Genomic DNA, 23,678 nt, shown 5'->3' with positions numbered 1-23,678 from the left:
GACTCTGCGTGTGCCTGGCCTGGAGTCCCAAGTGGTAGTGACCCGAACCATGCAAGAAAGCCATTTACAAGGCAACCACATGGGAGAACAATGACTCTCGCTACTCAGCCCCTTGGGGTGCCCATCCCAGTGCTAGCAGATTGGGCCTGCCACGTGCCTAGGCCCTGGCCCTAACCCTTGGTTGGGTTTTCAGGCTTCCATCCCCAGGAGCCTGTCCCTCGAGCCCTCCAGATTGGGGAACCCTGAGCCACACCCCAGGATTCTGCCTGTGACCCAGGTGGAAAGTGTGCTGTTTAGATCTGTGCAAAACCCTCAGAGCAGAAGAATCCTGCACGGCACCCCCTGAGGCCACCCCCCACATTTGGCACCCCACTAGGGCACAAACACGGAAGCTGATGCTCAGCTGGACCCCTCCCTCAACTCTACCCCTTGAACACTCCCCTGCGCGGGGGTCCTCTCAGGAGACACATGGACACGGCCCATGTTCCCGGATGGCCATGACACGCACTTGGTGAAGAAAGCACTCTAGACCGAGGGCACAAGTGCGGCCCAAATCGCCATCTAACGCCGGCCAATTCTCATGAGCTTTCTACCCAAATCGATATCAATTTGGGCAGAAAGCTCTTGAGAATTGGTTGGAAAACCCCCTGCGAATTTGCTTCCAGAGTATGGGCCCACAGGGCTAACACCTGGGCCTGGCCTGGGGTCCCGAGTGGTCACGGTCTGATCCCCGCAAGAAAGCCCTCGACGAGCCAGGCACACACCAGGCCAATGCCTTCCACTACTAAGCCCACTGGGTTGCCCGCACTAGTGCTCGCAGTTCAGACCTGTCATGCCCCTAGTCCCTGGCTCTAACGCTCCGTTGGGTTTTCAGGGTCCATCCCCAGGGGCCTGTCCCTGGAGTCCTCCAGATTGGGGACCCCTGAGCCACACTCCAGACTCCACCTGCCACCCAGGAGGAAACCAAGCCCTTTGGAGCTGCACAAAACCCTCAGAGTGGGAGAAGCCTGCATCTCCCCCTGAGGCCATCCCCACTTTCGGCGCCCAACAGAGCCGGAAACACAGAGACTGACACTCAGCTGGACCCCCTCCCTCAAATCTGTACTCGGAAAGCTACTCTCTCAGGGTCCCACGTGGGAACCACATGGGCCCAACCCGTGTTCCCAGATCGCCGCAACAAGCACCTAGCAAGAAAGTGCTCTAGACTGTGGGCACCAGCTCAGCCCAAATCGACGCCCAGTGTGGGCTAATTCTCACAAGCTTTCTGCCCAAATACATATCGATTTGGGCAGAAAGCTTGTGAGAATTGGCTGGAAAACCGCCGGCAAACTTGCTTCTGGCAGCATGGACCCACATGGTTGCCGCCTGGGCCTGGTCCAGGGTCCTGAGCAGTTGCAGCCCAAACCCCGCCATAAAGCGCTCTGTGAGGCAGGTGCATGCGAGGCCAATGCCTCCCACTACTCATCCCCTGGGGTTCCCATTTCGCCGCTGCTGGATCAGGCCTCCCATGCCCCTAGGCCCTCATTCCAACCCTAGGTTGGGTTTTCAACCTTCTGTCCCCAGGGGCCTGTCCCTGAGCCCTCTATATTGGGTACCCCGGAGCCACACCCTAGGAGTCTGCCTGCCACCCAGCAGGAAACTGTGCTGTTTGGAGCTGTGGAGAACTCTCAGACCAGGAGAAATCTGCTTGCCTCCCTGAGGCCACCCCAAAATTCAGCAGTCTTATTGGTCACAAACTCAGAGCATGATGTGCCTCCTGACCCTTGTCCTTGACTCACCCCCGAGGGGAGCCTGCCTCAGCGCCAGCAAATCGGATCTGCTATGCCAATAAACCCTAACCATAACCCTAGGTGGCGTGGCCAGACTTCCATTCCCAGAGGCCTGGCCTCAACCCTGCCAGACTGGGGATCCCTGACACTCATGCTGGAACTCTGATGGCCGCCTCGGTCGCAGTGTTGCCATTTGGAACTCTGCAGAACCCTCAGAGAGAGAGAAACCTTCATGCCCTTCTAAAGCCACCCCCACCATCCGTGCCCCCTGGCCAAAAAGCCACATCTGGTGGGCTGCTGGACACAGGTCCACAACTCAGCCCTGGGGGGATCCTGCTTCAGCTCCAGCAGATAGGGCCTGCCATGCCCCAAGTGACTAACCCTAACCCTAGGTGGAGTATACAGGCTTCCTGGCCCGCAAGCTTGCCAGATTGGGGACCCCTGAGTCTTACCCCAGGACTCCACCTGCCACCCAGAGTGAAAGGTGCCTTCTGGAGTTGGGCAGGACCCTCAGAGCAGGAGAAACCTGCATGTCGCCTGAGGCATCCTCAGCTTCTGCGGCCACTCTGGACTCAAACCTGGAGTCCGTCATGCCACCTGATACCTGCCCTCAACTCAGCCCACCACGGAACATGCCTCAGAACCGGTAGATCGGATCTGCCATGGCCCTAGGCCCTAACCCTAACCCTAGTTTGGGTTTTCTGGCTTCAATCCCAAAAGGCCTGGCCCCTGAGCCCCACAGATTAAGGACGCCTCAGTGATACCCCAAGACTGCACCTGCCACATGGGAGGAAACTGTGCCATTTGGAGGAGGAAGAAACCTGCATGCCACCCTGAGGCCACCCCCAGCTTCTGTGGAACCCCTGGACACAAACTCGGAGTCAGACATGCTGCCTAATGCCCAGCCTCAAGTCAGCCCACCAGGGAGCCTGCCTCAGCACCGGCAGATCGAGCCTGCCGTGCCCCTAGGCCCTAACCCTAAGTCTACCTTCTGTTTTCAGGCTTCTATCCCAAGAGGCCTGGCCCCAAAACTCCCCAGATTAAGGACCCCTGAGTGACACCTCAGGAATCCAACTGCCTGTGGGAGAAAACCGTGCCATTTGGAGCTCTGCAGATCCCTCAGAGAGGGAGAAACCTGCATGCCCCCCTAAAGCCACCCCCACCATCAGCGGCCCCCCTGGCCACAAACCCCAATTCTGCCACACCTCCGGATGCATTCCCTCAACTCAAGCCTGAGGGGAGCCCACCTCAGCGCCAGGGCATCAGGCCTACCATGCCCCTGGGCTATAACCCTAAGTTGTGTTTTTGGGCTTCCTTCCCAAGGGACCTGTCCCTCAAGCTCTCTAGATTGGGAATCTTGGAGCCACACCATAGGAGTCCGTCTGCCACCCAGAAGAAAACCAGTCCATTTGGAGCTGTGCAGAACCCTTAGAGCCAGAGAAACCTGCATGGACCCCCGAGGTTCCCCCATGTTCTGCAGGCCCCAGCAACAAACCTGGAGCCTGATACACTGCCTGACCCCATCTTCATCTCAGCTCCTCAGGCAACCCACCTCAGCACCAGCAGTTCGGGCCTGCCATGTGCCTGGCTCAACTCTCTTCAGGAAACCCTGTCGACTGTAGACAGACCTGGAACTCCCCTGTCTGCCACAAAGCTCTGGGATCCTCCTTCCTTCTTCTAAATTTACACTGGCCCAAGGCTTTCATGAGAAAGGGAGAAGGCTACCTCCTGAATGCTTAACACCTCCTTTCCTCTTCTGTCCTATTTCTCTCCACTTACCTTTCTACCTGGGCAAACTGTAAGTAACATATCAATGGAATATGTACATGCTCTGACATCTGACTCTTTCTTGGCAGCTTCCTGAGGACTCCTTAGGCAATCAGAAACTAGTGTGTTTGAAAATGATCATCCGCAGAACAGGAGAGCGAAAATCACTCCATTTTCACCTCACTCTTCATGAAGTAGAACATGGTCTTCTTTTCTTCATTGACTTCAATTCCAATTCGTTTCCATGCTGTGATAATTCCTTTGCTTCAGGGGTGGGATTCCATGATTCTTCACCTGCACAGAACACCCAGAGCTCATCATAACAAATACCCTCCCTAGGAGCCATCACACATTTAACATTTCCCCCCACACCCTGCTCTCTAGCAAACTTCGGCTTGTGCTCTAAGGTTGAGTCTGTTTCCTCATTGATCTATCTTTCTCCCCTCACTATGTTCATCTGTTTTCTTTGAGAAACTCCACAGCAGTCAAGTCATAAGGTATCGGTCTTGTCCTACTGATTTTGCTTAGCTTAATCCACCTAGATCCATCCACATCTTTGCAGATGGTAAGATTTCATTCTTTTTGAAGCTGGGTCCTATTCCATTCAGAAGATGTGGGAAATTATAGATAGATAGATAGATATACTCATCAGTGAATGGACACTGGGATTCCCTCCATCGTTTCGCTATGTTTGATAATGGTACTATAAATATCACAGTGTTTGTACCCCATTGAATGTGCATTTTTGTGCCCTTTGGGAAAATACCTAGGAGGGCAATTGCTAGATCCTAGGGTTGTTCAGTTTTAAGCTTTTGGAGGAACCACCATACTGAGTGGCTGCAACAGCCCACAAGCCCACCAACAGTGCAGGAGCGTTCTGCTTTAAGCAGAACATTCCCTGCCAGCAATTTCCTAAGGAGGAAATGGGAAACATGTGGGATAACCTGACTCACCCAGCGTGAGGCAAGCAGTCACAGAAATTCACCCCAGCTTTCCTGACACCAAGCCCCTTGAAGCCACCAGAATGCCTTTATCCAGGGGAATTCCCAAAGACTCTCCTTCTGACTTTACCACCCATAAAACTGCAGAGAAAATATGTCATGTCCAACTATCTAGATGGTCTACTGAGTGAAATTAGAAAGTCAAGCTTCCCTTTTAAAGCTCCCAAGGCTCCTTGGAATCCTTTTGAACTTTCCCTCTGCCCTCATTGGAAATCTTTGGAGGAAAAGAAACCATTAGGATACATCACCTCTGACAAAGGACATCATCCAAGTCTCTATCTGACCACAAACAGCCACCTAATTCTAGATGCCTGCCATTCCACCACAGCCTAGGCCCAATGGAATAAACACTGTTAGATGAAGAAAAAACACACCAAGTCAATCTCATCTTCCCTTTCTAATCCAAGGGACTGGCTAGGAAAGAGGTGTTCCAAATACCTTTGTAAGCCAGAAATAAACAGAGAAAATGGGATCCCCTGCCATGGGCTCCCTGCAGGGAAACTCAGGATCTCTGGCATCCACTCTAGATTGCTTCAATTTGACTTTGTGGCTCCACTGGAGACAAGAAAAAAGCCCAGGAGATTTGGGGTGAAAGAGAAGTTTTACCTCTCATCCTGGCATGGATGTGACATTGCGCCCATTGCGCCTGCTGTTTTCTCTGAACACGGACGTCCTGGGACAAGCTGCATGACTGACTCAGACCTGATTTCCAAACTTCAGGTCTCGTGGAGCCAGAGTGAGGAAGGGTTGTCAGGCAGGGATAAGCAGGCTCGTCCCACCTGAAGCCTGCACGCCTGCTCCAATTTCTGGGAGGAGGAGAGACACATGCTTGCTTCTTAAGTGGTCATTAACTCACTTCTAAAGCTGACCAATGCCCTTGTCCTTTTTGGAGAAGCAAAAATACTCTTCCAAATAAACACTCAACTCCTCACTTCCAAACGCTTCATGAGTCGGGTTTGACACACACACACACACACACACCCGCCTTTGGCTCCAGAGCCCCACTGGGAGGACCCTCCTGAACCATCCTGACTGCACATTACTTCCAAACCTGGGGAAACAGGGCACAACACTGAGTGGGGGCCTGGTTCCACGGTTTGTTACCACCACTCCTCAGCCTGGAGAAACAGAGACTGTATAGCTCACCACTCCCTCCTGTAAAAACAAGCTACAGTGCCTCACCTTTCAGGGTCTCTCACCCAGCACCTCACCACCACCGTCGTCAGACCCCACAGGCTGCACGGACTCCTCTTATGGCTTGTTTCCCACTGCAGCTCGACACTGCCTCCAGTGGTGGCAAGCAGCATTGCCATGCCGTCCGGGGACTCTCGCACCGCAGCTCACCACTCCCTCCAGTGGCGTGAACCGGCACTGCCGGGCCTTCCAAAGACTAATGCAGCTCCCAACCCCTCCACAGGTCTAAAGCCACATTGGCACTGTCCCTCCAGATTGGGGAATACTGAGCCACGCCCCACGACTCCACTTGTCACCCAGGAGGAAACCGTGCCATTTCAAGCTTCACAGAACCCGCAGCAGGGGAGAAACCTGCATGACCCCTGATGACACCCACACTTTGGTGAACACCCTGGCTCTAAATCCAGAGCCTGACACCCAGTCTGACCACCACCCTTATCTCAGCTACCCTGGAATCCCGCCTCACCACCAGCAGATCGGGCTGCCATGTCCCTAGGCCCTAACCTTGCCCTAGCTTGGGTTTCAGTTTTCTGTCCCCAGAAGCCTGGCCCCCAAGCCCTCCACACTGGGCACCTCTGAGCCACACTCGAGAACTCTGCCTGCCACCCAGGACAAAACCGTGTCATTTGGAGGTGCGCAGAACCGTCAGAGCGGGAGAAACCAGCATGCGCCATGAGGACACCCCCAACCTCAGCAGACACACTGGCTACAAACCAGAGTCTGAAACTCTATCTGAGCCATGCTCCCCGCTCAGCCTCCCGGGATCCCGGCTCCGCAACGGCAGATCCGCCAGCTATGCCCCTAGGCTCTAACCCTAACCCTAGGTTGGGTTTTCAGGCTTCCATCCCCAGAGGCCTGGTTCCCAAGCCCCTAGGTTGAGGACCACTAGGACCACTAGGTTGAGTCACAGCACAGGAGTCTACCTGCCACTCAAGAAGAAACCATGCTGTTTGGAGCTGAGCAGAACCCTCAGCAGAGGGGAAAGCTGCATGAGACATGAAGATAACCCAAAATTGATGGACAAACTGGCTACAAACCCAGAGTCTGATACCCTGTCTGAACTACACCCTCCACTCAGCCCCCCGGGAATCCCACCTCAGCAATGGCAGATCTGGCCTGCTACAGCCCTAGGCCCTAAACTTAACCCTAGGTTGAGTTTGAAATCTCTGTCCCCAGAGGCCTGGCCCCCAAGCCCCTCAGATTGAGGACCCCTGAATCACACCCCAGGAGTCTTCCTGCCACCCAGGAAGAAACAGTGCCATTTGAAGCTGCACAGATCTCTCAGGTCAGGAGAAACCTGCTTGCACCTCTGAGGCCACCCCCACCTTCAGCAGCCCTCCTGGCTATAAACCCAGGCCTGACACCCCAACTGAAACCCTTCCTCCACTTAGCACTCTTGGGATCCCATTTCAGCACCAACAGATCAGGCCTGCCATGCCCCTAGTCACTAACCCTAATCCTAGGTTGGGTTTTTAGGCTTCCATCCCCTGAGACCTGACCCCCAGGCTCTCCAGTTTGGGATCTCTGAGCCACATCCCAGGATTCCACCTGTCACCGAGGAGGAAACTGTGCTGTTTGGAGCTTTGAGGGAGAAACCTGCATGCCCCCCTGAGGACTCCCACCTTCGGCAGACACCCTGGCTCTAAATCCAGAGCCTGACTCCCCCACTGATCACCGCCCTCCACTCAGCCACAGGGGGATCCCGCCTCAGCATTGTCATATCGGGCCTGCCATGCCACTATGCCCTAACCCTATCCCTACCTTGGGTTTTCAAATTCCATCCCCAGAGACCTGGTCCCCAAGCCCTCCACATTAGGCATCCCTGAGTCACACCCCCGAAGTCAGGCTGCCACTCAGGATGAAATGGTGCCCTTTGGAGCTACAAAAAAAAACAAAAACAAAAAACAAAAAAACCCTCAGAGTGGGGATCATCTATCTGTATGCCCCCTGAGGACACCCCCACAATCAGTGGTGAACCTTATCATAAACCCGGATCCTGATGCCCCATCTAACCCCGACTTCCACTCACTGCCCCTGGGATGCTGCTTCAGCACCAGCAGAATGGGCTTCCCATGCCCCAGGCACTAACCCTAACCCTAAGCTGGGTTTTCAGGCTGAGACCTGACCCCCAGGACCTCCAGTTTGGGGACCTCTGAGCAATACCCCAGGACTCTGCCTGCCACCAGGAAAAAAAACCATCCCTTTTAGAGCGGCACAAAACACGCAGTGAGGAAGAAACCTGCATGTCCCCCTGAGAACACCCCTCACCTTCGGGAGAAACCCTGGCTCTATATCTGATGCCCCTTCTAACCCCACCCTTCACTCAACGCCCTGGGGATCCACCTCAGTACCAGCAGATCGGGCCTGCCATGCCCCCAGTCCCTAATCTTACCCTAATTTGTGTTTCAGGCTTCTATCCACAGAGACCTGGCTGTGACGCCATCCAGACTGGGGACCTCTAAGCCACACTCCAGAACTCTGCCTGCCACCCAGGAGGAAACTGTGTCATTTGGAGCTGCAGGGAACCCTCAGGAGAAACCTGCATGCCCCCCTGAAGCCACCCCCACCATCGGTGCTACCCCCTGGACCAGTAACCCCAAGTCTGAAGATCAGCCTAACCCCTCTCTGTACTCTGTCTCTGAGAGCTAGCCTCAGTGGGAGCCCATAGGGCAGCCGCATGGGCTGGCCCTTGGTCAGGACAGTCGCAAAACACACCTATTGAGAAAGCGCTCCCAACACTTGGTATGCTCCTGGCCTGAATCGCTGCCGAACGCCAGCCAAGTCTCATGAGATTTCTGCCCAGATGGATATTGATTTGACAGAAAGCTTGTGAGAATTGGCCAGAACCAGCGGCAATCTCACTTCCAGTGGTAGGTCCTTCAGGGGAGCCGACTGGACCTGGCCAGTGGTCCCGAGTGGTTGCAGGCCAAAGCCCTGTGAGAAAGCGACCTAAACATCAGCGCACACAGGGCCTAGATCGCCTCAAATGCTGACCAATACTGCCCTCTGACTAGCCCCCAGGGAAGCCCGCCTCAGGGCTGGCAGATCTGGACTGCTATGCCCCTAGACCCTAACGCTAACCCTGGGTTGGGTTTTTAGACTTCCATCCGTTGAGACCTGACCCCAGGCCCTCTAGTTTGGGGACCTCTGAGCCACATCCCAGGACTCCCCCCGTCACCCAGGAAGAAACTGTGCCTCCTAGAGCTGTACAAAACCCACAGCGAGGGAGAAACCTGCATGACCCCCGAGGAGACCCCCAACTTCGGTGACACCCTGGCTCTAAATCCAGAGCCTGACGCCCCGTGAGACCAGCACCCTCCACTCAGCCACCCCAGGGTCCCACCTCAGCACCAGCAGATTGTGCCTCCCACGCCCCTAGGCCTTAACCATAACCCTAGGTTGGTTCAGGCTTTAGTCCCAGAAGCCTGGCCCGAAGCCCTCCAGACTGGGGACCTCTGAGCCACAGCAAAGACTCCGCACGCCACCCAGGAGGAAACCGTGCCCTTTGAAGATGCACATAACCCTCAGCACAGGAGAAACCAGCATGAGCCCTTGAGGACACCCCCAACTCGGTGGACACACTGGCTACAACCCCAGAGCCTGATGTCCTCCCTCTCTGAACCACTCCCTCCACTCGCCCCCCTGGAATTCCGCCTCAGCACTGGTAGATTGGGTCTGCTATGCCCCTAGGCCCTAACCCTAACCCTGGGTTGGGTTTTCTGGCTTCTGTCCTCAGATGCCTCCCCAAGCCCTCTAGATTGAGGACCCCTGAATCACACCTGGGAGTCCACCTGCCAAACAAGAAGAAACTATGCCATTTGGAGCTGTGCAGAACCCTCAACGAGGGAGAAATCTGCATGCCCCATGAGGACACCCCCAACTTCAGCAGATGCACTGGCTACAAACCCAGCACCTGATGCTCTGTCTGAACTATACCCTCAAATCAGCCCCCTGGGAATCCTGCCTCAGCACTGGCAGATCAGACCTGTTATGCCCCTAGGCCCTAACCCTAACACTAGACTGGGTTTTCAGGCTTCCATCCCCCGAGGCTTATTCCCCAAGCCCTCCAGATTGAGGGCCCCTGAGTCACATCCCTGGAGTTTGCCTGCCACACAGGAAGAAACGGTGCCATTCAGAGCTGTGCAGATCCCTCAGTGCAGGAGAAACATGCATGCACCCCTGAGGCACCCCCACCTTCAGCTGTCCCCCGGCTATAAACCCAGGCCTGACACCCCATTTGAAACCCTCCCTCCACTCAGCACTCCTGGCATCCCACATCAGCACCAACAGAACGGACCTGACATGCCCTAGTCACTAATCCTAAACCTAGTTTGGGTTTTAAGGCTTCCCTCCCCTGATACCTGACACCCAGGCCCTCAAGTTTGGGGACCTCTGAACCACACCTCCGGACTCTGCGTGGCACCCAGGAGGAAACCATGCCATTTGGAGCCGCACAAAACCTTCAGCGAGGGAGAAACCTGCATGCCCCCAGAGGACAACCCCAACTTTGGCCGACACCCTGACTCTAAATCTGGACCCTGATACCCCATCTGAGTCCTGCCGTCCACTCAGCCCCCCAGGGATACCGCCACAGTATCGGCATATCCAGGCCCGCCATGCCTCTAGGCAATAGCTCTAACCCTTGCTTGGGTTTCAGGCTACTGTCCCCAGAATCCTGACCCACAAGCCCTCCAGGTTGGGGACCTCTGAGCTACACTCCAGGAATCTGCCTGCCACCTAGGAGGAAACCGGGCCGTCTGGAGCTGCGCTCAACCTCAGTATAGGAGAAACTTGCATGCCCCCCTGACAACACCCCCAACTTCAGTGGACACACTGGCTACAAACCCATAGCCTTACGCCCTTTCTGTCCCATGCCCTCCACTCTGCCTCCTGAGGATTCCGCCTCAGTACTGCAGATCAGGCCTCCTATCCCCCTAGGCCCTAACCCTAACCTTAGGTTTGGTTTTCAGGCTTCCATCCCCAAGTCCTGGTCCCCAAGCCCTCTAGGTTGAGTACCCCTGAGTCACACCCAAGAGTCTGCCTGCCACCAGCAGAAACCATGCCATTTAGAACTACACAGATCCCTCAGCGCAGGAGAAACCTGTTTGCCCCTTGAGGTCACCCTACCTTTTGTAGCCTCCCGGCTATAAAGCCAGGCCTGACTCTCCATCTGAAAACCACCTTCCACTCAGCGCCCCTGGGATCCTGCTTCAGCACTGACAGAATGGGCCTGCCATGGCCCTAAGCCCTAACCCTAACCCTAGGTTGAATTTACAGGCTTCTGTCCCCAGAGACCTGGTCCCCAAGCTTCCAAATTGAGGACCCCTGAATCATACCTCAGGAGTCCTCCTGCCACCCAGGAGGAAGCTGTGCCCTTTGGAGCCGTACACAGCCCTCAGCACGGGAGAAATCTGCGTGCCACCCTGAGGCCACCCCCACCTTGGGCACCCCCTGCGGCCACAAACACAGCCTGACGCTCAGCCTGACCCCCTTCCTCAACTCTTGCTGCCTAGGAACTTGCCTCAGCAGGGTCCTCCAGGGAGCTACGAGGGCCAGCCTGTGGTCACAGAGGGTCGCAACACACACCTAGAAAGAAAGAGTGCCAAACGCCTATCAGAATCGCCACACTACGCTGGCCAATTCTCAGGAGTTTGCCCAAATGATATCAGTTTTGGCAGAAAGCTTGTGAGAATTGGCCTGAGACCCCCGCTGAGCTTGCTTCTGGTGGCAGGGACTTTCAGGAGAGCGGCCTGCGTGCGGCCCAAGTTCTGGAGTGGTGGAGGTCTGAACCCGTAAGAAAGTGCTCTAAAGGCCAGGTGCAAGGGTGGACTGAGTCACCTTAGAATGCCGGCCAGTACTGCCCTCTCTTCAGCCACCTGGGCAGCCGCCTCAGCTCTGGCAGTTCAGGCCTGCCATGCCCCTAGGCCCTAACCCTAACCCTAGGGCTAGGGTTTTCAGGCTTCCGCTCCCTGAGACCTGACCTCCAGGCCCTCCAGGTTGGGGACTTTTTTTTTTTTTTTTTAAAGATTTTATTTATTTATCAGAGAGAGAGAGATGGGGAGAGAGCGAGCACAGGCAGACAGAGTGGCAGGCAGAGGCAGAGGGAGAAGCAGGCTCCCCGCCGAGCAAGGAGCCTGATGTGGGACTCGATCCCCGGACGCTGGGATCATGACCTGAGCCGAAGGCAGCTGCTTAACCAACTGAGCCAGCCAGGCGTCCCCAGGTTGGGGACTTTTAAGCCACACCCCAGGAGTTGGCCTGCCACCCAAGAGGAAACTGTGACATTTGGAGATGAAAAAACCCTCAGAGCAGGAGAAATCTTCATGCTCCCTGAGGACACCCATAAGTTCAGCAGCAACCCTGACCAAAAAACCGGATCCTGACTCCCCATCTGACCCTGACCTCCACTTAGCCCCCCGGGGATCCCACCTCACCACCAGCAGATCGGGCCTGCCATACCCCGAGTCCTTAACCTTAACCCAAGTTTGGGTTTTCAGGCTTCCATCCCCAGAAGCCTGGCCCTCACATCCTCAAGACTGGGAATCCCTAGATGGGGGACACAAAAATGATGGATAGATATCCATTGTTCATGGATGAAAAAAAATTAATATTGTTTTAATGTCCTTAGTCCCCTATAGCCATCTATAGATTCAGTAAAATATCTATCAAAATTCTAGTGGCATTTTTCATAGAAATTTAAAAAATCCTATAATTCATCTGGAACCCCAAAGGAATGTGAATTAGCCAAAACAATCTTGAGGGGGAAAAAAAAAGTCCTGGAGACATAATACTACCCGATTTCAAAATACGCTTTAAAGCCGGAGAAATCAGAACAGTGTGGTATAAAAACAGACACTGGGCAAATGAAACAGAATGAAGAGCCCAGAAATAAATCCAAACATTTATGGTCAATTGATCTTTAGCAAGTTACCAAGAACACACAATGAGAAGGAGAGTTTCTTCAATAAATGCTATTAGGAAAACCAGTTAGCCACATACAGAATAATGAAATCAGACCCTATCGAGAACTCTATAAACAAAAAATCAACTCAAAATGGGTTAAAGACGGGCACATGGGTGACTCAGTGAATTAAGAGGCTGCCTTCAGCTCAGGTCATGATCTCGAGGTCCTGGAATCTGGCCCTGAGTTAGGCTTCCTTCTCAGTGGGAATCTACTTCTTCTCCCTCTGTCCCTTCCCACCATTCATGCTCTCTCTCTTCCTCTCTTTCAAACAAATAAATAAAATCCAAAATGTGTTAAAGACTTAACTGCACTACCCAAAACTATAAAACTACTGGAAGGAAACATGGGGGAAAACTTCTTGATATCCCTCTTCTCAGTGATTTTTTTGGACATGGCACCAAAGCACCAGCATTAGAAGCAAAAAACAAATGAGATTACACCAAACCAAAAACCTTCACAACAAAGGAAACAATTACCAGAATGAAGAGACAATCCACCGAATAGGAGAAAATATTTGCAAACCACACATCTTATAAAGGGTTAATATCCAAAATACATAAGGAAGTTAGACAACTCAATAGCAAGAAAACAAATAATCCAATTTTAAAATGGACAAATAAAATAGAGAGCCCAGAAATAGACCATAAAAAAATTGACAATTAACTTATAACAAAGAGACAAGAATATACACTGGGGAAAGGAAAGTCTCTTTAGTAAATGGTGTTGGAAAAACTGAGGAGCCACATGCAAAAGAATGAAACGACTACTATTTGACACCATATACAAAAATTAGCTCAAAACAGATTACAGACGTGAGGGGTAACTGGCTGGCTCAGTTGGTGGAATATGTGACTCTTGATCTCAGGGTTGTGATGTAGAGCCCCATACTGGGTGTAGAGACTGATAGCAAAATCTAAAGAAATGGATTGAAGATTTTTTTTTTTTTTAGATTTTTTTTTTTTTTAATGTAACAAGATCACAAGTAGGCAGAGAGGCAGGCAGAGAGAGAGGAGGAAGCAGGCTCCCTGCTGAGCAAAGAGCCCAATCCAGGGCTTGTTCCCAGGACCCTGAGATCATGACCTGAGCCAAAGGCAGAGGCTTTAACCCACTGAGCCACCCAGGCACCGCTGGATTGAAGATTTGATGTAAGGCTTAAAACTATAAAACTCTTAGAAGAAAACACAGGCAATAAACTCCTCAACATGCATCTCAACAGTGGCAAAAAAGCAAAAATAAAGAAGTGTGAGTGCATCAAACTAAAAAGCTTCTGCACAGGAAAGGAAACCATCAGCAAAATGAAAAGGGAATCTATGGAATGGGAGAAAATATTTGTAAATAATATATCCGATAAGGGGTTAATATCCAAATATATAGAGAACACACACACAAAATAAATAGGAAAAAACTCAAACGATATGATTAAAAAGTGGGTAGAAGATTTGAATAGACATTTTCCAAAGAAGACACATCATTGGCCAACAGGTACATGAAAAGAGACTCAACATCACTCATCATCTGGGAAATGCAAATCAAAACCTCAAAGAGATCTTACCTCACACCCAAGAAATAACAAGTGTTGGCAGGATATGGAGAAAAGGGAACTCTTGTGCACTGTTGGTGAAGAAGTAAATTGGTATAGCCACTGTGGAAAACAGTATGGAGGGTCTTCTAAACCTAAAAAATAGAACTATCCAACAATTCAGCAATTCTTCTTCTGGACATTTATCCAAAGAAAATGAGAACACTAATTCAAAAAGATAACTGCACTTCTATGTTCTGTGCAGCACCTTTTCAATAGCTAAGGTATGGAAACAACATAAGTGTTCTTCAGTGACAAAGAAAATGTGTCACACACACACACACACACACACACACACACGAATACTATTTAACCATAAGAAAGAATGAAATCTTACACCATGGATGGATTTTGAGGGTGTCAAGCTAAAAGAAATAAGTCAGAGAAAGAAATACCTTATGATCTCATTTGTTATGTGGAACTAAATAAGAACAAACCAAGCCTATAGATACAGAGAATGGGTAAGTGGTTGCCACAGGCAGGGGGCGGAGTGTGGGAGAAGTGGGTGAAAAGGACCAAAAGTTACAAATTCTCGCTGTAAAATAAATAAGTTATGGGGATATAATGTACAGCATGGTGATGATAATGAAATACTGTACTGCATATTTAAAGTTACTAAGAGTCCTTAAATATTTATAATTAATGTTTATAAAATATACATTATAATAACAATGCGTGCTGACAGATGTTTACTAGACTTAGTATGATGATCATTTTGCAATATATACAAGTATCCAGTCATTATGTTGTACACCTGGAACTAATATAATATTAAATGTCAATTATACCTTATTTAAAAAAAAAACAAGAAAGAAAGAAACCAAATTCATCTACAGAATCAACACAATCCTTACCAGAATCTGAGATGACTCCTTTGTAGAAGTTGACAAACTGATTCTAAAAATCACATGGAGTTGCATGGGACCCCATATTGCCAAAACAGTCTTGAAAGATAAGAATAAAGTAAGTAGATAGCCTCGCTGGCATCCCAGCTGGCTATTGCTCTGTAGAATGCATAGATTTGGTCACAGCTGAAAAAAGTTTGCATGAAACTAATGGGAAACGTATTCTAGGAGCCACACCTGCAAAACATTTTAAACTAAACTCTGACACTTACAGAAATAACCAGATAATAGCCCTGTGTACTCCTATTTTGGGGTGGGGTTGAGGGGGATAGTGGTATGTGGTTTGGCTGATCGCCAGCATCCGCCTGTCCTGTTGAAGAGACAAGGTGGTTGTGAATCAGGCTATGTCTAAGGGTTTTGGTTTTATGGAGTTCATGGATGAACTTGTACAGAAGCAAACCCCGACAGGATGCCAGGGAACAGTGGGACTGGAGTCCAAACCAGTGCTTCTGAGTGCAGCAGTCGCTAAAGGGAGCTATGTGAAGCCAGTGGAATATAATCAGTTGTCCATTTGTAGCTACAACCAGTGTTTCCAGCAGTACCAGACTATCATGCCTAGTGGAGTTATGACTAGAACACAGGCAACAACAGCTACAGTTACTCCCCAAACGACTATCCCCAAAGCTGGACACGGACATAGGAAGAAGTTGAAGGTAATGCCCCCGGTGACCCCAGGCCAGAGCTCAGTGTGGCTGAGGCCAACAAGGAGTTCATGGAACAGAGTAAGGAGCAGTATGTTCACTGGTAGTCTCTGTACAGTGTGTCTTCAGAGACCCCACCATGACCTAGCCACGACAAAAGACTAGCCAGAATGAACGATGTGAGGGAGAAGACAGAATCCTTTTCAAACAAATTGTTGTGAGAAATTTTACCTTTTTCAGAAATACGATTGTTGAATAGTCAGCGATCAACTATTCCTTAAATTATGACTATTCCTGCAATACTGCTCTTTTCATTTGATAATGAACCATTTCATTTGAGTTTGAAAGCCAAAGGACCACCCACTATTGAAGAGGACTGAGCAAGGGTGATATTTGTATTTTTTGGAACAAGAATTATTTACCCAGATAGGGCTACCCACACTCCTGGGGATAAAGACAGTTTAGGATTATTAGCCAAAGTGGATCATGTGATTCAAACAGTTACTAACACTCAGGTTTAGAGCCTTCTAAGGTGACAGGCATTGTAAATCATTAAGATTACCGTCAGAATACCTGGGTTACGTGCCATATGTCAAAGAGTGGGCAGTCTCATCTGTGGCATTTCAGGTACAAGCCCTCCAATCCCACTCTTGTGTTTCTTGTCCTTAATTATATAAATTCATTAAGCAAGTATAAATTTATAAAAAGAGAACTCAGGAAACCAGGACTTGATGATTTGCAAAATTCTCAACATATCTAGATTGTGTGATAAAATAATGAGGCTCATCCGATGACTAAAATTGAATGGATCTAGGAGAGGATGTGGAGTGGGTAAGGTGAAGAACTGCATTTGGAATATTAGAGGTGAGAAGAAGAGCCCATCTCTGTATGGTGGGCAAACCACATTCTCGGGGCTGTTACTGAACCACTGCTCCACTGCAGCTGCTTTAGTGTTCCCCTGGGAGACTAGAGCTTTCCAGTGGGAATAAGATGAACTTAATTACCACTATGCCATCTCTGTTACTTGGGAATCACTGAGTATCTGTGGGATGAATGAAGAAAGACCCTTGAGTTTCAATTTGTGCCAGTAATTTAATACCACACAGTGGTGAAATGCTTGGCTTTGTTTTAGTAATTAAAGGTTTTAGTCAAAGTCAACACTGGTATTACTAAGAAGGTGGAAACTCATTATTCTTTAATAAAGTCTTCCCTTTCATTTCCTCACTAAAGTACGCTGACAAATTCAAAATGATTCACTTGTCTGTCAGGTGATAATATCTCTGAATTTTGAAAGCACTTATGTCACTTATAATCTCAAGAAGAATTTTAACTGCACTGTTCAAAGATGAGAAAATTTATAAGATACCAACTTTCTTAAAGTGCTCCACATCACTCAGCATCAGGGAAATACAAATCAAAACCACAATGAGATATCACCTCACACCAGTCAGAATGGCTAAAATTGACAAGTCAGGAAATGACAGATGCTGGCGAGGATGTGGAGAAAGGGGAACCCTCCTACACTGTTAGTGGGAATGCAAGCTGGTGCAGCCACTCTGGAAAACAGCATGGAGGTTCCTCAAAATGTTGAAAATAGAACTGCCCTATGACCCAGCTATTGCACTACTGGGCATTTACCCTAAAGATACAAACGGAGTGATCCGAAGGGGCACGTGCACCCGAATGTTTATAGCAGCATTGTCCACAATAGCCAAACTATGGAAAGAACCTAGATGTCCATCAACAGATGAATGGATAAAGAAGAAGTGGTATATATACACAATGGAATACTATGCAGCCATCAAAAGAAATGAACTCTTGCCATTTGCGACGACGTGGATGGAACTAGAGGGTGTCATGCTTAGCGAAATAAGTTAATCAGAGAAAGACAACTATCATATGATCTCCCTGATATGAGGAAGTAGAGATGCAACATGGGGGATTAAGGGGGTAGGAGAAGAATCAATGAAACAAGATGGGATTGGGAGGGAGACAAACCATAAGTGACTCTTAATCTCACAAAACAAACTGAGGGTTGCTGGGGGGAGGGGGTTGGGAGGGGGGGTGGGGTTATGGACATTGGGGAGGGTATGTGCTATGGTGAGTGCTGTGAAGTGTGTAAATCTGGCGATTCACAGACCTGTACCCCTGGGGATAAAAATACATTATATGTTTATAAAAAATTAAAAAATTTAAAAAAAGATACCAAATTTCTTGTCTCCCATGGGAAATTTACCATGTATCTTACACAAGATCAAAAATAACTTCTATTATTCAGGTGGAGAGCATAATTCTCCAAATTAAGTACTACTAGTATATATCATTTAGTACTTTTTGTGAATAACCCTGTAGTCATTAATTAATATTCTGAATATAAAATTGGCTAAAAAGTAATCCCTTAAGATTCCATTTTGATACTATAATATCTGAAAAATGGTTTAGAAGTTAAAATTAGTTACTTTGAATAATTTTTTTAATACCATGAAGGTAAATTACTGTATAAAGTTTAAGTTCAAAATCTAAATGCTCCTTTTATTAAAACACCACCAATTAATGTATTTGTTTCTTTTCAGGAAATAAAGCTGACAAGGGAAGTGAACCAGGGTGCAAAAGGAAATTAAACCATGTAACTCTAGGCAGTTCAGAACAGTTCAGAAAGTGAGTATCCACTAGATAGTAACAAATCAATTTTATATAAAGGGCCACTAGGAATGTAGGCAGTCTTGCAAGCCGAAAGCACATGGAAATAAGAATTTGAATATATAAGCTTCAGTTCAAATCCTGCCAGTACGAATTTGGACAAAAAATGAACTCTGGGCATCATTACCAGTATGTAGGGGTGAGGTAAACCCTTTCTTTCTTTTCTTTCTTTCTTTAATATTTTATTTATTTATTTGAGAGAGAGAGAGAGAGTTAGAGAGAGAGAGCATGAGAAGGGGGAGGGTCAGAGGGAAAAGCAGACTCCCCACCAAGCAGGGAGCCTGACATGGGACTCGGTCCTGAGACTCCAGGATCACGACCTGAGCTGAAGGCAGTTGCTTAACCAACTGAGCCACCCAGGTGCCCCAGGTGAACCCTTTCTAACTTGCAGTTTTTAGCCGTTGGACCATGATGCACATAGATAGCGTTTTGCGATTGTCATGTTTAGGGTTCACTGAGCTTCCACAACTGTGTGGTTGCTACATTTTACCAAATTTGACAACTTTTTTATTTCAAGTTAGTCTGTCTCCATTTTCTCTCTGCTCGGACTCCTTTCCTTTTACACCTAGATTGACCCAGTATCACTGAGGCCATTTATTTTGTAATCCACACCACTAGCCCCTGCCCCACCCCCATGTGGTGCTTCAGTTTAGATGCATCTATTGCTCTCAAAATTCACAAATTCTTCCTTTTCTTGATCTACTTTGTATCCCCCTCCAATGAGTTTCTGACTTCAGATACTGCATTTTTTAGTAATGGAATTTCCACTTGTCTTTTATTAATTTCCAATCTCTTCTGAAATGCCCATTTCCATGTTTTTCTTGAATTTTTAACATATTTCTAATTGTTACTTAAAGTCACACCTGCTAAATTGTTTGTGGGTCTGTTCCTATTGACTTTCTCTTTTTTTCCCCTTCAAACTATGGGTAAGATTTTCTTTTCTCACACACACACACGACATTGTGGATGGAACATTGCAGTCTTTATAGTGGTCCTCCACTCAAATTAACTGCCTAAAGGAGCAAATGAATTACATGTGGATCACCTTAAATTTGTGAAATCTTGGTTTTACGCTTTGTTTGAGGGGGCCAATGGTGTTGCTCTTCATCCTAGGGCTTATCAGTCAATTTTGGTGTGTAGTATTTATTCCTAAGGCATAGATCCTCCAAGGTTTCGATGGAAAGACTGGATGTTTCCAAGCTCTTCTCACTCCAGCCTCCAATTTCGCCAATCCCATTTCTCCTACAGTAGACAGTAGCTGAATTAACTGTTCAGCTCTTCCAAACTTCCACCTGCTGTTTTCCTTTTGGGGCCCTTGGAGTCTCACTAAAGCAGGGTCATGGAAAGGGTCAGAAAAAGATTTGAGGGGAAAACATTCCTCCCTTCCACAATGCAGCTCCCTCCTTTCCTCAACTTTTATCCATGATGGCAGTCCCATCATTCCAGGAAAATAAGGACCCTTTTCTGCTTGTATTCTATCCAACAACAGAAAGTAACTTCCAGGAAAAACGGTGGTTCCCCTCTTTAATAATCAAATCCACTCCAGTTTCTGTCAAGCTGCTTTTACTAACTTCAGTGTTTTCAAAAAGGTTCCCCCCCTTCTTTTGTTCATCACTTATCATTTTTATCTGATAAAAGCTACCTTGCCATTATTGGAAATAGAAACCCCTTTTCAATTTTAAAATTTAAAATTCTGTGATTTGTAATTGGTGTGTTTTAAACTTAGGTTCCTTTTGCTCTTTTTGTGTTACCCTTTTTCCAATAAATAACACTCATAAGGAATTCAGACTTTCAAAGAAGCACCTCTTTGAGGTCATCCTCTTACTCCATTATTGCTGGCTCATGTGATTAAAAAACAAAACTGTGATTGCAAAGGAAAATATACACAAAAGTGGCACCATATGCTCAAGTTTATTGAATATACACAAGTTACACATTGGAAACTAAGTAAAACACTGTACCGGTTTTAACTAAATCAAGTCAGCAAATGACAAGTTTTAGAAGACACGCGTTTTATGTCTCACCCAATGTGGGTGATCATAAGAGAAGCTAAACAAAGAAAATTACTATGTTATTAGGTAGCAAATTAACTTGATATACAGTTATAAGTTAGTTTAAGATATTTCAAAGTGTTTCAAAACTAGTAGGGAATAGGTCATGTCCAACCTGAAATAAAATGTAGAATGTATCTTTTAGGGGTAAATAACTTTATTTGTATATCCATAGCAGAATCCCTCCTTCCTACGAACCAAAATTCTAATAAATTTAAGTCTGTTTAGATTAGGTTTACTAAATTAACAATGACTCTGAAAATTATCTAGGTTTGGTTACATTGTTATATTGCACTTGAGAACAATGACAACGAATATCAAGGATTTGGTACCTCTCCCAAGAAGCTCATTACATATCAAGAAATTACAAAGAAATACAAGCATATATTCCTGGGGTTCATTGTCCAAACTAGCATATCAACAAATTAAAAGGGCTAGTCTCCAAAACTGAGTATTAAGTTATTTTATTTGCCATTTTTGATCCTATATTCAATTTCTGAATTCCACATTTTTTTATTTGCCAAACTACCACATATACAAACTATCCAAGAGAACATACAAGGTAACATTAAGATCGGCAATGGTTATACACATGTATTTCAGAAATTCCAATTATTCTTCTTCTCCAAGCTTGGCACTGTGTTTTGCAACAAAAAACTGTCTATCAAATTACAGTCTGTTTGCCTTATATAAAGCAGCTGATCTAGTATATACTGTACTTTTGCCACTGAAATCTCTCTTGGGGACATCATTAACTATCACAAGTCTTTCACAGCCCTCTTAAGGAAGTCAGTATAAGTACAGTCTCTTTTACTAATACTTCAATTTTCTTGTTATATGAAGTATTGATGAGAATTTACTATGAAGTAGTAGTTTCAAAACATAGGTAAAATTGTGGCACTAAAATTTTAATTGTTTTATCCTTCAGAATTATGAAGACCTATATCATAATAATAGTCATCATCATAATAAAATAATAATTCATCATAAGAGAAAGGTAAAGGGGAAAAAAAGAAAGAAATCCCTCACACAAATGTTTCTCAAAATATCAATTCTGAAATAAATGCTTACATAAGAAATTGACAACAGAATCAAGTTCTTACCAATATTAAATGCTTTAAATACTCCCTATCTCACTTATGTTTTTTTAAAAACTGATCAGATCATTAAAATTTTACACTCAAAATGGATTTTAATTCTCAATAAATCATAAATAGTAGCATTTAAAATGTTTGAAAATTAAAAGTTTTCATAGAACTATTGTCTGACATTTTAACCAAATACATTCACAAGCTGCTTCAGGGTAAAAAGAATCCCAACAATTTCCCAAATATTTTCCTCAAAGAGTAAGCTTCCAAATCATTCTTCTACCACATTTTTGTAGAGATATGCATTTTGATTTTTTAAAAGAAAATACTACTGCTTAAAACTACATTTCATAAAAGGGAACTTAAAATATCATGCTTCCAATAATAACATCCTTTAGTCTCCCATACAAAATTATACGTTGAGATAGAGGCCATAAAAGGAACAGAACATGCAAAAGTGAACAGTTAAGTTTTTTTAAAAGAGTGAATTTTATCCAACATATACTTTCAAGGATGACTACTATTAGGTGGGAAAACAGGTAGTGAAAGTTGTCAACTTAGTGACTGTTCGGTGGCAGACCCTAGGATAAAAGGTTTTCTTCTTAAAAAACTTTGGACTCATTGGTAGTAAAAATACTTATTGCATATGACTAAGATCTTTTAAGCTACTAATAAAATCTATACTACAAACCTATTAATTTTGAGATTCATTAAAGCGAAATACAGGGTCTTAGCATGTTCTAACATATATAACACGTGTTCCTCTGTTTTATGAATACCTTCTAGCTTAGCCACTTGTGTAAGGAATTAGAACACAAGATATGGCAAGATAAATTTCAATTATTTTTATTTTTATTTATTTTTTTTTTTAAGATTTTATTTTATTTATTTGAGAGAGAGAGACAGTGAGAGAGAGCATGAGCGAGGAGAAGGTCAGAGGGAGAAGCAGACTCCCCATGGAGCTGGGAGCCTGATGTGGGACTCGATCCCGGGACTCCAGGATCACGCCCTGAGCCGGAGGCAGTCGTTTAACCAACTGCGCCACCCAGGCGTCCCACAAAAATAGTGCCACTTTAAAAAGCCAGGCGTTTTAAAACAGAAAAATATTCAATTATTTGAGGGAAATATTTATCATTGCCTACTGAGGACAGCAGTTAAAAACCTATTAAACTCTCAATTTCTAAAGAATAACATGATGTAATTGCACAATAATAGGTACAATTAGGAGTCATTCCCAGACCTTGAGGAACTGTGAATAAATCACATGTTCCTCCAGAAGAATCATCATCCTACAGGCATATAAAACGACAACGTGCCACCTGTGCAATTTTTATATAAAAAAATCCTAAAAAAGTAATTTATGTTAATAACACTACAAAAGTTTTAAAAGGCTCCCAGTAACCTGAATTGCTTATAAAAGTAACTTTTATAGTTATTTTGATAGCTGAGACTGGTTTTCCACATGATACTTTGTCGAAACTAAGGTAATACCCATATAAGTAGCATCATGCTATTTCTAAAGCACACCAGCAAGCTACGTTAGGAATTTCAATTCCAAGCATTTCTTGTGGGGTTGGGAGGTTGGATGCAGGTTCCTGTAATTTGTAAAGATTCCTCACTGATCTTGGCCCATTCTCAGTAAAGTTTTTGAAATATAAGGAAGAATACATATATAGGAAGAAAATAAATTAATCTCAACTAAAAATCCTTGCTCTAAGAGCATACTACAAATAAGCAACTTTATCAAAGAACTACAGTCTTTTAATTTAAATGCTTTTCTTTGTATTGTAAATAGCTGGACTAATACAATGGAATACATGTACTTTGGAAACAATTCCCAACAGCATATGGCTTTAAGCATGAAGATGATGAGAGGAAATTAAACTATTACACAAAAGAGGCATTTCTGATCATAGAATTTTTAGTACAGGTTAGCTTAAAGGATATGAAATAGAACCTAAACATACAAATTAAAATGTAAGGAAATGGACTGTGGATTAAACAAAAATTAAAATGTAA

The 23,678-nt window shown here is 46.4% G+C and overlaps 1 pseudogene; it reads left to right on the top strand.

The window, feature by feature from the left end:
• Positions 1-2,299: 2,299 nt before the first annotated feature.
• On the top strand, positions 2,300-15,927 carry LOC122903527 (annotated as a pseudogene).
• Positions 15,928-23,678: the final 7,751 nt, after the last annotated feature.

Source organism: Neovison vison, chromosome 3 (genome assembly GCF_020171115.1).
Source record: "Neovison vison isolate M4711 chromosome 3, ASM_NN_V1, whole genome shotgun sequence".
In the NCBI taxonomy this organism is placed as follows: Eukaryota; Metazoa; Chordata; class Mammalia; order Carnivora; family Mustelidae; genus Neogale; species Neogale vison.
Note: the sequence above shows the minus strand (reverse complement) of the source record. Positions and strands in the feature narration are given on the sequence as shown.